The sequence below is a fragment of the Ovis canadensis genome, chromosome 1 (assembly GCF_042477335.2).
Source record: "Ovis canadensis isolate MfBH-ARS-UI-01 breed Bighorn chromosome 1, ARS-UI_OviCan_v2, whole genome shotgun sequence".
In the NCBI taxonomy this organism is placed as follows: Eukaryota; Metazoa; Chordata; class Mammalia; order Artiodactyla; family Bovidae; genus Ovis; species Ovis canadensis.
This window is the reverse complement of record NC_091245.1, coordinates 172,545,189-172,559,484: the sequence shown is the minus strand read 5'-3', so window position 1 is coordinate 172,559,484 and position 14,296 is coordinate 172,545,189. Positions and strand designations below refer to the sequence as shown.

The window sequence follows — 14,296 nt, the reverse complement described above, 5'->3', positions numbered from 1 at the left end:
TTCAAACAATCTATTGAGAAAAGCAAGGAACCCAAGAGGGAACCTGGTCTTGTGGAAGGGCATGACAAAGGCTGCATGCTGTTTTTGATCCTCAATAAGACATATCCTGTGACTTGGGGGAAAAAAAAAAAAAAAAAACTTTTCAAGAAGAAATTTGTAGGAAACTGAAATTCTAACATGAGCAAGCATGAACAAGAGCCAGGAAAGCTACTTATGATTAATCATTTAGACCCGTGGGATGATGTGGCTGAGCAATGGGTTGGTTGCATGTGCAAGAAAGCAAAGAGAATTTTTCCAGGGGGCGGAGGCCGGAGAGGAACCACGTGGGGACTCCTGGAGCTGAATCTCAGGCGGGCATCCAGTCTGGGTCTAGATTGAAGTTGGAACCGTGGAGATGCGGAAGGAAACACCGCCGATCCTAGTGCCCCCGGCAGCCCGGGAGTGAAACCTTCCCCCTAATGCTCCCGCTTGTATGGAGCGGCAATTGGAGGCTGCGCGGTACTGGTCTGATGGGGCGCTTCTGCTTGGGGCTTCCAGCCTGAGTGGCCGCTGCTGGGCTGGCTCTCTCTGGCTTTTCAAGGACCCTTGTGCCGCTCCGAACGAAGGTTTCTGCTCTGCTGGAGTCCAGACGGAGGCCGGAGTGGCTGACCTCACTTGGGTAGGGGACCGAGGTATCCTAGTGGCTTCTGATTCAGGTGCTGTTGAATTGTGGGAGCTGGATGAGAATGAGACGCTCATTGTCAGCAAGTTCTGCAAGTATGAGCACGATGACATCGTGTCTACAGTCAGTGTCCTGAGCTCTGGCACACATGCTGTCAGTGGTAGCAAAGACTTCTGCATCAAGGTTTGGGACCTTGCTCAGCAGATGGTTCTGAATTCATACCGAGCTCACTCAGGGCAGGTCACCTGTGTTGCTGCCTCTCCCCACAAGGATTCTGTGTTTCTTTCATGCGGTGAGGACAATAGAATTTTACTGTGGGATACCCGCTGTCCAAAGCCAGCATCACAGATGGGCTGCAGTGCCTCTGGCTACCTTCCTACCTCCCTGACTTGGCATCCTCAGCAGAGTGAAGTCTTCGTCTTTGGTGATGAGAATGGGACTGTCTCCCTTGTGGACACCAAGAGTGCAAGCTGTGCCCTCAGCTCTGTTGTGCACTCCCAGTGTGTCACTGGGCTGGTGTTCTCCCCACACAGTGCTCCCTTCCTGGCCTCTGTCAGTGAGGACTGCTCACTTGCTGTGCTGGACTCAGGCCTTTCCGAGGTGTTTAGAAGCCGAGCCCACAGAGACTTTGTGAGAGATGCTACTTGGTCCCCGCTCAATCACTCCCTTCTTACCACAGTGGGCTGGGACCATCAGGTCATCCACCATATCCTGCCCACAGAACCTCTCCCAGAGCCTGGACCTAAGAGTGCTGCTGAGTAGATTGGATTTCAGACAAGAAGTGAATCCCCCATGAGTATCCACGCCCTTTGCCCCTGCCCTCTCAGTTTATGAGACAACAGAGGAGCCTTATGCAGTATGTTGGTACACCACATCTGTGCAGTTCAAAGGCGCTGTGTCTCAGCCTAGGGGAGGCTGGATCCTGGGGTCCTGTAGTCAGGGAAGAAAAATTCCCTTGAACATGGATGTGTGTGTGTCTGAGTGTGTGTTTAGATACGTAGTCTTTGTAGGTGGGGGAAGGGAGAAAAATATCCATCCCGTGTCTTCCTAGAGCCCAATCCTCCCCACGCCCTAAAAATTAGCAAGGGATTTTTATGCTTCCCGCTGTAGCTGTGCATTAGGAATTGGCCATGTCTGAGGTACGGGATGTGGGCATTCCTGGATTCTCGGAAACTGCTCATAGAGATAGGAGCAACTTTATTTTTTTATAGAGCTTAATTCAGCTTTATCATGAGCAGTACTTCCATTTACATCCAGTCCAGCCCACCTTAAGGAAGAGCCAGGACACTCACCACAGTTTTATGCATCTCCTTGTTATTAAACCGAGCCAGAAGTCCAGTTTCTGGCCGAATGAGAAGTTTGGCTGGTACCCATGTAATGCCCCTCACTGCCGCCGCCCCCGTGGAGTTGTGTTGATGAGGATGCATGTATTTCTGTCGTAGATGCCATAGAAGAGGTTCAGGATGGAGAGCTTAGAAGCGGTTCAGTTAAAAACTGACATAGACCTACATAGGGATGTCTGCCACCTTCCCACCTGAAAACAGCCTGGGGCCTGACCTTTTTTGCCTCTGGGTCCCTATCTCTGGACATAGGAAACCTGAATGCTATTTTGGGGGACTCTGAAGAGTTTAAATACAGCATCAGAGAGAGAAGTACTGGTCAGTGAAATAAAAAGTTGATTCATCGTTGAAAAAAAAAAAAAAGAGAATTTTTCCAGAGGAAAGGGTTTTAGAAAAGATATGTCTTAAATTTTAGTAGGGGGAGGGGTCACAAAACTAGAGGCATCTGTTTTAAGCAGCAATAATTCTGAAAATGTTGACTAGTCCTTTATTATATTACTTTAGTTTTAGTTCTTAATGACAACTGACGTTCTAAATCTCTGACATATGTTGCCTCAGCTGTTTCCAAGTTACATAAGAGAGAAAGGGAAATTGATGTTTTGATGCTTTAAAATATCTTTTTTTTCCTAAACAACTCAACATTAATGAACATTAAACTTCCTTAACCAGTAAGTAGGGAGTCAATTACTTGCTGTCAGAATGTGAAGCAATACTTTCAAACATTGTGGGATGATATGATAAATTATCATGACATACTTCTAAATTATTAGGGCTTCCCAAGTGGCTCAGTGGTAAAGAATCCACCTGCTAAGCAGGAGATGTGGGTTTGATCTCTGAGTCAAGAAGATCCCCAAAGAAGGAAATGGCAACCCAGTCCTGTATTCTTGCCTGGGAAATCCCAGGCAAGGCTACAGTCCATGAGGTCGTAAAAGTGTCAGATACGACTTAGCAACTAAAAAACAAAACTTCTAAATTATACATTAGTTTACAAACATCCCTCATCACAATAATGCACTATTTTGAGGCCCTGATACATACACAAACTTGTTCAGTACATAGTAACAAACAGTGACGCTGATACAGGGTCAGCCCATAAGACTGTGCTGTTCAATATGGTAGTCACATATAGCTATTGAGCTAGTCTGAATTTAGATGCATTGTTAATATAAATTTGACATTAGAATTTGAAAAGGCAGTATCAAAAAATACATCATTAATGAATATTTTTACAATGAACAGTTGTTGAAATGATAATATTTTGGGTAAATTGGTTCAAATAAAATACATTTTTAAATTAATTCACTTGTTACTTTTACTGTTGATTACTATAACATTTAAAATGCAAGTTGTGGCTTGCATTATATTTCTAGTTGATAATATTTCTCTAAAAGATTAAAATCTCTAGTGACATCAAGATAATTATATCTCATCCTAATTATATTTCAAAAGTGGGCAACAAGAGATACTGAGACATAGCCAGTTGAAGTAGTCATGTAAACGTCTGGTATAGTATCCAGGTCTTTGGTGATTTGTCATCACTTCGGTTTACTGTGTCTTATATCAATTAATCTTAAAATGTCATTAGAAACAAATTGATTTAACTCACTTTCTTACAAACAAATTATTTCTTCTGTTTGGTTTTACATATACAGAAATAGACCTAGAAGCAGTTTCAATATGGTTGTTGTTAAGAAAGTTATTGGATTTTTTAAAGTGAAATTATAACCCAAGTGGCTTTTATACCTTCACGATAATGTTTTTAAATCTAAATTCCAAGGAAACCTGTTTCTTCCATCCTCTTTAGTATTTATTTAATACAAGACAATTAATGATATCTAAGGGTTAACGCCCCTGTTTTCTTTGGAAATGGTTTGGCTGGTAATCAGTATTAGAGGATTCATTGGCATGCTCTGCTGTACAAGTAAATGTTGGCTAGAGAAGGATGCTGATTATTTAACACCAGCATTTGACAGAAAGCTTGTGTTTATAATGTGAAAAGGTGCAGACATAGGAGAAACCACATGTTCAGATGTTAGCAAGGGTCTTTAGGGAAGGGTCTTCTGCCAAATCAGCTTCTAAATGTTGAAATTGGCTTTCAAAGTATATACAGTCTATTGGGGTCTGTTGGCATGTCCATCACAATGTGTCACATGATGAGGCACAAACTAAGCCTGCAATTGGAGCTGCACAGTCAGATGTAGTGCTGATGTGCCAGGAAGCATAGGCCCCTTATCTATTCCTGGTTGACAGCCCCTTGCTGCTGCTGCTGCTGCTGCTAAGTCGCTTCAGGCGTGTCTGACTCTGTGCGACCCCATAGATGGCAGGCCACCAGGCTCCCCTGTTCCTGGGATTCTCTAGGCAAGAACACTGGAGTGGGTTGCCATTTCCTTAGAATAAGATAAATGCCAAGGTCTCTTAAAAAGATGAGACTGGTTAGCTTAGAAGAAGCACAATGACATGTAACATAAAGTCTATCTTATAATCAAGCTCCAGTCTACCTTTCCAGGGCTAATCTCCCATCCTATTATACTGTAAGGAAGTACTATAGTATGAAGGAAGAGATTTTGTCTCTTTATGTTTAACTATGGTTATGTAATGGAACCTGGAATATAATTACTTCTCAGTAATACCTGTCAGATCAAAATGATCTAAGTCTCAGAACTGACATTTTCTTTATTGTGTGTATTCCTCCATGTATCACCTTTATAGAGCTGGATAACTAAAGGGTACTCATAAGACCTTCTAAAATCTTCTGAAATGCCTAGTAAAGATCAGTTAGCTATTTATATTGTCATAATTTTTTTCTTAGAATCACATTAAGCTTTGTATGGGCTTCCTAGTTGGCGCTAGTGGTAAAGAATCTGCCTGCCAATGTAGGAGAAATAAGAGTTGCTGGTTCAATCCCTGCATGGAAAGATCCCCTAGAGTAGGAAATGGCAACCAACCCCAATATTCTTGCCTGGAGAACCCCATGGACAAAGGAGCCTGATGGGCTACCGTCCATAGGGTCGCAAAGAGTCAGATATGACTGAAGCGACTTAAAATGCACCCAAACCTTGTATAGCATGTGGTTGGGGTTTCTCAGGGGGGTCAGTGGTAAAGAATCCACCAGACAGTGATGGAGATGCATGATACACAGGTTCGATCCCTGGGTTGGGAAGATGCCTGGAGGAAGAAATGACAACCCACTGTAGTATTCTTGCTTTGAAAATCCCATGGACAGAGGAGACATGTGGGCTGTGGTTATAGGGTTGCAAAGAGTCAGATGTGACTGAGCATGCACGTATGTGTATGATTCATTTTAAATATGGCAAGTTACCTGGTATGTTTGCTTTCATCTGGTGAAATTCCTGCATTCAGTAAGAAATTGTTACCCACATACCTTACAGTTGATCATAGGAGAATTGTTTAAAACAGGGATTGATGTCTACGTTTATGGCAGACAACTCTTTTTTAGTTTTCAAGACAGTGTTCTGAATTTCTGATGTGTAAGTTTTCATTTGTATTACAAAGAGCAAGCTTAGGCTTTAGAAGGGTTACTGAAAATAGAATTATGTACATTTGTGGGTTAAGTTTAGCATTCTTATGACCATTGAAGGAATAATCAAACAAGGAAATGGGAAGGCATTGTTCCAGGGAAACTTTATGAGTCTGATAATTCTGTATTTTGTTTTGTGTAAGGAGTAGATGTCAATAAAATATATGAAACAGAATTTGACTGTTTCTAAAATCAGGATTATTTTTAAGAATGAAACTTTAGGTAAGTGGTTTAGAGTATTTTTTCCCTAAAGGCTGATAAGATGTTTTGAAGTACTTTCCTGGGTTATGTATTCTTATTTTATTGAAATCAGTTTGGCAAATGATTTCTAACCCAACCATGAAGCAAGTACTATGATGTACTTATTCAAAGATTAGAAAGTCATGATTCTTTTCCTTAAACATCTCACTCTCAAGCAGGAAAGGCAAACTCACACACACTCACTACACTCATGAACAACAGAGCGAGTGCTGAACTCTTTTGAGAACAAAACTTCATTAGGTGGACTCATAGACATGGTAAACTTTAAATTATGAATTTGAAATATAAAGAGAGTTTAACCTCATTTAGGTAGTCTGGAGGCTGGTGGTGGAGTTCCTGGCACAGAACATATACAGAAGCAAAGGTCAGATAAGTAAAAGGGTGTGATGGGTCTAACCATACTAGGGCAGTGCATAATTCTGGAAGGCAGGCTCTCATTGTAGTTCACATGAATGACTGTGTCTTGAAAAGCTCCATGGATATTGCTAACATAGTTTATACGAATATACCCACTAGAATTGTATAACACAGCAGCCCAGGGTTCTGTCAATAGTAAATTTTTTGGCATTTGTGATTACTTTAGGAGGAATTATGGGAAATGAGTCTGTAAATGCCTATAGTTTGAAGTTTACAAGATATAGAGCTGTTGTTATTGTTCAGTTGCTGAGTCATGTCCAACTCTTTGCTGCCCCATTGGCTGCAGCATGCCAGGCTTCCATGTCTTTCACTGTTTCCCAGAGTTTGCTCAAACTCATGTCAATTGAGTTGATGATGCCACCCAATCATCTAATCCTCTCTCGTCTCCTTCTCCTTCTCCCCTCAATCTTTCCCAGCATCAGGGTCCTTTCCAATGAGTGGGCTCTTCACATCAGGTGGCCAAATACTGGAGCTTCAACTTCAGCATCAGTCCTTCCAATGAATATTGAGGGTTGATCTCATGTAGGATTGACTGGTTTGATCTCCTTGCTACCAGAGGGACTCTCAAGAGTGTTCTCCAACACTACTGTTTAAAAGCATCAGTTCTTTGATGCTCAGACTTCTTTATGAACCAACTCTCACATCCATACATGACTACTGGAAAAACCATAGCTTTGACTATATGGACCTTTGTTGGCAAATTGATATCTTCTTTTTAATAATTATACTGTCTAGGTTTGTCATAGCTTTTCTTCCAAGGAGCAAGCATCTTTTAATTTCAAGATTGAAGCCCAAATTATTAATATGGAAATCAAGAAGATTAATTAGATCAATAAGATTAAAAAATAGGCAATTATAAATTATTGTGAAAATTGTAATACCAAAGCTAAAAATAGAATTTGAATTTATTCACATTGTTTCTTCAGGGTTTAGTCACCATTGAGCCTGAATAAATATTTTAGCACTTAACACAAAACAAGAGACAAATATGCCTAAGTATATTTGTAGGACCATCCTGAGCATGGAGTTGTTATGATAAAATATTTAAAAATGGAAAAAAATAAAACAAAAATGGAAGTTTGAGTGTCTGTGTGAAATTACCAGGGGAATTACAGGATAGAGAGTAGGGAAAAAACAAGGCACAGAGATTTTAGGACAGTGTAATTTAAGATAAATTAATGATAGTACCTAAGACTTTACAGGCAACCTTCATTCATTCGTTCCAATGTTTCTGTTTGTATTACAGCTCTTCCTCTTCTCCTCCATACCCTTTTCACTGGATTGGATATTCTTTAGCTGCCTTCTAATTACAGGATGTGTGACATTCATCTATTTAAGAGAAAAATAGCAAATTTTAAAGTAGCAAATATAATCTTGTTAGAAGTGGCAACCTGAGGCATTACTTATATGGTCAAAAGCATACCCTAACTAGGTAATTGCTGTCTGGTTACTTCTCAAATTGGTTGTGTGTTTGAAGCACTGCGTGGATTTTTGTCTGCTTGCTTTCAGATGAATCATTCTCCTAATGGACTATCAAGTACTTGGATAAATCTATCAGGAATGCAGACCATGGTTCCTGTAGTTATTGAAATGCCTTCAAACCAATTTGGTAAATGATACTCACTATCAAATTTAGATGACGTGTGATAAAAGACCAAGCTTTTTGGTAAAAAATGTAATTTCTTTGAAAGTTTTATATCCCCCTTTTAGAAATAAGGCCTTTTGGAAGAGAAAATATACCTTTAATATGTACTTTGTATGTTATCTTAAATTTTACACAAACATGTACAGCATTTAGAAAGTTCAAGAATACATATAAGAACTGGATAAAAAGTTTTATTTACTTGTAAGAAACTTTTTAAACTGTACTTTTTTTTCTCATATATTACTTACCTGCCATAAAGGGGCAGGTTTACACAGAGCTATAGTAGAAACAGAAGAATTTTTCCAGAGTAATAGCATCTATTTTCTGAACATTTGAAAAATAAAACCCAAATTACTTTTTCTCTAGCTTTGAACTATACTTATGAAGTATATGTACTAAATTTAATATCAAAATAAAAATATGCTTGCACTTATTAGAGATTCCATGAGAGTTTACTTGGCAAAAATACACGTTCTAAGAACTATTTGTTAACCATGAGACATACAATATTAAAAAACAATTTAAAAAATTTGTGAGGTGGGTGCATGTTTCTAATTAGAAAAGTAATGTATGTTCAGAGAAAGAAACATTGGCGAATGCAGAAAAAATAGTAGTACATTTAATAGTCAGTTTATCAGGGGTTTTACTACAAAGTATAATTACTGTTTTTAAACTTCAATGTGAAGAATAACTTGCATTCCTTTATTAAGTCTTGTAGTAATTAAATGAAACATGATAAGAGATAATTGGTAAAATGCTCTGTCTCCTCAGCAGCTTTACAAGATACTTACAGACCTCTCCATCTACAAGAGGACTGCCTAGGAAATCTGTTTGGCTTTGTGAGAACTGTGTTAACCTCAGCAATCTGTGTTCTTATACCCATCATATTTTGCATAATGTCTTATTTTCTTTACCGTAATAAATTGTAATGTAACTCGTGTCTACTTTCATTTTTGCATGAAAAAGAATATGAATTCTATTTTATTATCTGAACAAAGATAATTGGTAAGGTAAATATCTTTAGGTTTGAAAGAGGTAATTGGGGACATATTTTTGAAAGTGTTTGATAGAATATTTAAAATAACCATGCACAATATATATTGTCTTTTTAAAGCCTTCAAGTAGAGAAAAATCCTGATGGCCCAAGATATCTTTAACCACAGTTTCTTACTACCCAGAAAGGATTTTAGACTGAAGATCTCAACTAGAGGCTGAGAATTGTCTGCCAAGGGGATTGATATGAAATAGGCTTTTCATATTGGCTGGGAAAGGTGACAGCAATAGCCACAATAACACCAGGAAAAAGACACCAGCCAACAGTATGGACACTCTGATCTACTATTCCAAGTGTATAACTTGAGAGATTTAAGGCAGATCATGCTACTATTTTACAAACTTTGTCCAGCTTAGTTATTTTAACAAAATATATGAAGAGAGCCTACCACAACAATTTAACTAAATTAAAAGTTAAATTTAACAAAGTTAGATTTAAGCTAAATTTAAAGAGTTAACTAAGTTTAAGGTAAAAAGGCTAACAGTAAACTTTTAGACTGGTATCTCATTTTTACAGCTCTACCTTGGGGATGTTGGCAACAATGCTAAACATTCATTCAGTAATTTATGAAAAAGATCATTTATTTAAAAAAATCTGAAACCACATTATCTTTCAAAACAATTTCGTAAATATACATTTTTTTCGGATGCAGAAGGATACTTAAGACATTATAATGAAGAGCCAAGAGCATAAACTCTGGAGTTAAGAATGGTAGTTCTTGAAACCTGGTTCTGCCACTTACTAGCTATGGGAACTTGGATGAGTTAATTAACATTTCAGGGCCAAATGTTTCAGTTTCTTCATTCCTCAAGTTAACTGGGTAAGAATACTCACTTCACAGTGTTGTGAGTATTGTTATGATTTAACATGATCTTTTTTATTAAATTAAAAATCCAGGCAAAGTAGCATATCTAGTAGTATGCTTTCATATGCTGGTATATATATGCATACTTTTTCTTAGGATGATATACTAAAATTCTCTGATGGGAACATCTCCAGGGAATAGTACTGAGGAAATTGTTTTGATGGTGAGGGTGATTTTATGTATGCTTTTAAGCCTTTATGTAGAAATTTACATTTTTATTATATGTTGATTTATTTTTACATAAATATGTGCATTTGAAATAAGACATACTTTCAAAAGTTTCTATTTATATAAGACAAGCTAAGATGTGTATATATGGCCCTAAAATTGTGTGTGTTTTATATCTTGACAAGGATAGGGTACATTTGTTTTTGCTTTTTATTTATGTTTGAGAATAAAAAAACTCTGGAAGGAGGTTGTTTTTTTTTCTTTTTTCTGTTGAATAAAAGATATAGTGTCCAAGATTACAAATTGTTAAAATTTTACGGAGATGATTATTAAGTATAAACCTAAAACAATGGTTTTTTTCTAGACATCTCTCCTAGGGGTGAAAATTAAGATTCAGAACAGCAACAATAACAACAAAAACCCCACAGGATTATATCATACAGAATGGAAATAAGCATTTCCATAAGGACAAAAATAAGAACAAGAACAAAGGCTGTAGCTGTCACTTAATAAAGACGATCAATTTGCCCAGAGATTGTGTTCTGTGATCACTCAGTACTTATTTCAGGTTCTCTGTACCACTGAGGTTTGTACAACAATAACAAGCACACAGTTGGCCAAAGCATGGGCACAAGGAAACCAATGATGCATTTTAAGAAAGTTATTGTCCTATGTCTCTCCCTGGAGGAGGAAATGGCAACGTACTCCGGTATCTGCCTGGGGAATTCCATGGACAGAGAAGCCTAGTGGGGTACAATACCATGGGGTCACAGACAGTTGGACACAACTGAAGTGACTTAGCACAGACACGCTAGATAGATAGACCTTCTCTAGGCAGATTTATCTATCTAAATGTGACTATCACCTATTATGACAGAGATTTTAAGGAATTTTCTAGAAACACCGTGTGTTACATGAGTATCCTTATAACCACATATCCGGCTTCCCTGGTGGCTCAGGATCAAAGAATCTGCCTAAAATGCATGAGATTCGAGTTTGATCCCTGGATCAGGAAGATCCCTTGGAGGAGGAAATGGCAACCCACTCCAGTATTCTTGCTGGGAAATCCCATGGACAGAGGAGCCTGGGGATTACAGTACATGGGGTCACAAGAGTTGGACACAACTTTGTGACTAAACCACCACCACCAATTCATCCCAGGGAAGAATTAGGAACTACAATACTCATATTTTCCTTGAGAAGAGTGTAAACTCAAAATACAAGAATGTAATTTTATTGGATGTCATACAGACAATTGAAAACAATGAACGGGGGATTCAAGGCAAGTGTTTAAGGCAACTTACATTGTCTCCCTAGGTCTCATCTTCTGTTCTTGTCCATCCTTCCTACCTGTTGGATTACCACTTTATCCTCCAGTTCTGCCCCCAGCAGCATTAGCTTTCTATCTAGACTTCTTTATCAAAAGTTGCTTTCAGAACTTTCATTTATATTAAAGGGGCGATTACGTCTCTATGGTATCAGAAATCAGTCTTAAACTAAAGAAATGAGTTTTAGAAAATAACTCAGTGTTAAAAGAATTAAGTAGTATTGTGTCCCTGTGGTTTTGCCAGATTTCCTAGGAAAATATTTGTATTTAGTCCCCATTTTGGCTCAACCAAGGAAGCATAGTATGACTCTGTGCCAGAAGTGAAACATAATTGAAATATCATTGTGAGGCAAAATTGTTTCAGAAAGTCAATGTTGTTTTTGCACATTTAGGATTTGGTTTTTATTCTCTTAAATAGAATTTATAAATTATATAAAATATATCCAGCATGGTATTTGGTGTATAATAAAAGCTTAGCTAATTTTAATTTTATTGTTTTCATCTTTTCTTTTTTACAAGAAAATTAGGTGATACTAGACTTTGCAGCCATGAAATTGAAGGACACTCCTTGGAAGGAAAGTTATGACCAACCTAGATAGCATATTCAAAAGCAGAAACATTACTTTGCCAAGAAAGGTCCATCTAGTCAAGGCTATGGATTTTCCAGTGATCATGTATGGATGTGAGAGTTGGACTGTGAAGAAAGCTGAGCACCAAAGAATTGATGCTTTTGAACTGTGGTGTTGGAGAACAACCAGTCCACCCTAAAGGAGATCAGCCCTGGGTGTTCTTTGGAAGGAATGATGCTAAAGCTGAAACTCCAGTACTTTGGTCATCTCATATGAAGACTTGATTCATTGGAAAAGACTCTGATGCTGGGAGGGATTGGGGGCAGGAAGAGAAGGGGATGACAGAGGATGAGATGGCTGGATGGCATCACCAACTCAATGGATGTGAGTTTGAGTGAACTCTGGGAGATGGCGATGGACAGGGAGGCCTGGCGTGCTGTGATTCATGGGGTTGCAAAGAGTTGGACATGACTGAGTGATTGAACTGACTGAACTGAACTGAGACTTTACTTTCAATTTTACAAAATATCACCTAATGTGATTGTCTAGAATAACTTCAAGTGAATACTTAGTGCATCCATAATAGTATTCCAAGTCATAATAATAGGATTTAGTTAGAATGCCAATGTATTTCTCAGTCTCTCAGTGTGATAGCAAAATCCCTGAGCAATTCCTGTTATTACAAGAATATGTATCCATTAGTATTTTCTAGTTTCTGAATATTCAGGGCGTTTCATACCACTATGTCTTTGCATGAATTATTTCTTCTTAAAATGATAGACTTCCCCTGGAGAAGACATCTTGCCTCAACTTAATACCATTAGCAAGATATCGAAAGACAAATCATTTTATTATTAGACAACTACTGCTGAAGTATATTTTTTGTTAAGATGAAATATGTACCCCTGTCATAAATGTATAATGGCTCCCTTCTGAGGAAACAAAAATCTTGTTTATTGATAATAGTTATCATGTACTCATATATCAACTTTTCTTCTTTTAATTTGGTCAAGTGGGGAAACAATGCAAACAGTGACAGACTTTATATTTTGGGCTCCAAAATCACTGCAGATGGTGACTACAGCCATGAAATTAAAAGACACTTGCTCCTTGAAAGAAAAGCTATGACTAACCTAGACAGCATATTATAAAGCAGAGACATCACTTTGCCAACAAAGGTCCATCTAGTCAAAGTTATGGTATTTCCAGTAGTCATGTATGGATGTGAGAGTTGGACTATAAAGAAACCTGAGTGCCAAAGAATTGATGATTTGAACTGTGGTGTTGGAGAAGATTCTTGAGAGCCCCTTGGACTGCAAGCAGTCAATCCTAAAGGAGATCAGTCCTGAATATTTATTGTAAGGACTGATGCAGCAGCTAAAACTCCAATACTTTGACCACCTGATGCAAAGAACTGACTCATTGGAAAAGATCCTGATGCTGGGAAAGATCGAAGGTAGGAGCAGAAGGGGACAACAGAGGATGAGGTGGTTTGATGGCATCACTGACTTAATGCACATGAGTTTGAGTAAGCTGCAGGAGTTGGTGATGAATAGAGAAGCCTGACATGCTGCAGTTCATGAGGTCACAAAAAGTCGGACACTACTGAGCAACTGAACTGAGCTGAACTGAAACCTCATTGTTTCTTGACTCCCCTTATAATTCTAAGTATTCTCCAAAGGCATTCTACATTTTAACATCCATCTTAAACTTAACATAAAATTAAAATAAAACTAAAGGATAATGCATAAGACAGTTAATTTGTAACACTAGAGGCTACTATGGCATTGTGGAAAACTATTGGTCTTTATAGTTATACAATCTTAGTCATATCCCAGATTTGCAACTTGCTGGCTCTGAGCAATTGACTTAATCTCATCTATAAAATGATGAGAGGAATATGTCAACTGTAATGGTTATTAGGAAAATAAAATGCAATAATCCATGTAAAGCCCTGATACATAGGTAGTGCTCAATTATCTTTATCAGTTCCTCCATTTACTTGCTCCTTTACCAAGGAGAATTTACTCCTGTACTGTGAAATAACTATTCTCCTAAATTTTTACATGCCACTGTATTTTATTGAAACTTATTATTTTTATTAACTTTATATCCGGAAATAATTTTATATCTACAGAAGAGTTATTGTTCAGAGCTCTCATATGCCCCACACTACGCTTTTCCTAATGCTGACATCTTATATAACCATAGTACATTTATCAAATCTGAGAAAGAAACATGCATATGACATTATTAAAAATGCTACAGACTTTACTCATGTGTCATAATTTTCCACTAAAATTTTATCCTGTTCCAATATTTAGTTCCAGACAGTCCATGGGGTCACAAAGAGTCACAAAGAGTCAGACACAACTGAGTGACTAACACTTTCATTTTCACCATAATACATTTAGCATGTATTAGTTTTTTCAATGAAGATCCCAGTGATAT

General features: G+C 38.0%; 1 pseudogene; it reads left to right on the top strand.

Moving 5' to 3' along the window:
- The first annotated feature begins 304 nt into the window (after nt 1-304).
- Nucleotides 305-1,627, top strand: LOC138434416 (methylosome protein WDR77 pseudogene; annotated as a pseudogene).
- Nucleotides 1,628-14,296: the final 12,669 nt, after the last annotated feature.